This window comes from Petaurus breviceps, unplaced genomic scaffold, assembly GCF_028583685.1.
Source record: "Petaurus breviceps papuanus isolate PSGF00001 unplaced genomic scaffold, PetGlider_PUasm1.0 456, whole genome shotgun sequence".
Taxonomy (NCBI): Eukaryota; Metazoa; Chordata; class Mammalia; order Diprotodontia; family Petauridae; genus Petaurus; species Petaurus breviceps.
This window is the reverse complement of record NW_027186343.1, coordinates 215,444-216,918: the sequence shown is the minus strand read 5'-3', so window position 1 is coordinate 216,918 and position 1,475 is coordinate 215,444. Positions and strand designations below refer to the sequence as shown.

The 1,475-nt window shown below is 43.1% G+C and overlaps 1 protein-coding gene across 1 annotated transcript in view; it reads left to right on the top strand.

Moving 5' to 3' along the window:
- Positions 1-256: 256 nt before the first annotated feature.
- Positions 257-1,475, top strand: part of LOC138171705 (vomeronasal type-2 receptor 26-like) — a 26,559-nt gene continuing 25,340 nt past the window's right edge. The window contains exon 1 of the mRNA XM_069101347.1: positions 257-438. The gene's annotated coding sequence lies outside the window, so the exon portion shown is untranslated. The remainder of the gene's footprint in view (positions 439-1,475) is intronic.

Genomic DNA, 1,475 nt, shown 5'->3' with positions numbered 1-1,475 from the left:
TACCCCTTCGTTCCTCTAAGATTGTCCTCGTCCCTGACACGGACCTCATTTACATTCTCCTGCATTTTCTCAGGTGTCTCAGACAGACCAGACATTAAAGCACTGGGATCACATGCTCTTTTTTTCCTATTCCAGGGAGCATTTATCTTGGCACATTTTAGCCCTATCTGTTTCTCACCTCTTTATTCAATCAGGACTTAAAACTGGCTTGAAATTTTCAGGCTCCACTCCCATGACACCTTTCTTTTTCATTTTTCTGCTTCTGCATTTGCTTCTTTCTGTGTTCAAAACAGAAAAATGTTCCTGCTTCCAACAAATCAGCCATGATATCCAGAGAGATGGGGACCTGGTTGTTGGGGGATTTTTCCCCTTGCTTTCTGTTGAGGTGAACATTTTCACAGGCTGGCAACATCCTCAAAAGGCTTGCAATCATTTCCAGTAAGTGACTACCTGTATTTTCTTACTTTAATGGATTGTGTTTTTTCCTAATGATTCTGAAATGTGTGGATAGAACACATGGTCTCTGCCATAGTCTTAAGGTACCACACCTTTGTCTCTGACTTTCCCTCATTCTGTTTTACCTCCTGTCTCAGTGTCCTCAAGCATATGAACAAGAGGGAGATAGAGAGAGAAACACAGACAGAGATAAGAGAGAGATTTAGAGACAGAGAAACAGAAAGTGAAAAGGAAGAGGAAAAGAGAGAGGGAGAGCAGAATAGGAAAGGGGAGAGAGAGAGACAGAGAGAGAGACAGAGAGAGAGAGGGAGAGAGAGAGATAGAGAGAGAGACAGAGAGAGATACTGAGAGGGAGAGAGAGACAGAGAGAGAATGAGAGAGAGGGAGAGAGAGACAGAGACAGAGAGAGAGAAAGAGAGAGAGAGAGAGAGAGAGAAGTAGTAGTAGTAGTAGTAGTAGTAGTAGTAGTAGTAGTAGTAGTAGTGGTGGTGGTGGTGGTGGTGGTGGTGGTGGTGGTGGTGGTGGTGGTGGTGGTGATGGTAGGGGACCTTCTCCTTGGAGCAATACCATCTCTGTAGCCACTCCAGGTAGCTATAGAGTATTGACTGAGGAAGAAACTTAGGAGCCTTTGCACTATTGTGTGGAGAAAGTGAAAGTTCTCTCTGCCTCTTCTGCCTTGCCTGCTACCATATTAAAATGGGTTAATTAAGATAATTAAGAATGGAGGCCTCAGGAACAAGGAGAGCATGATAAAGTAATACTTTTCAGCTTGTAAGCAATGTACTTTTTTTTTTTAACTCATCCATGTATGAAGTGAATGTTGTTATCTGCACTGACGTCAAGCTGTACACTTTTGTACACAAGTGCCATAAATAGAAACAAAAATCTTATCATGTGTTCCATGTGTCCTTGCTTATTGGTGAGAGTGTCTAGCTCAATTAAAAATGTTTCTTAAGGGGCGGCCAGGTAGCACAGCAAGTAAGAGCACCGGCTCCAGTGTTGAGAAGACCTGGAGATCA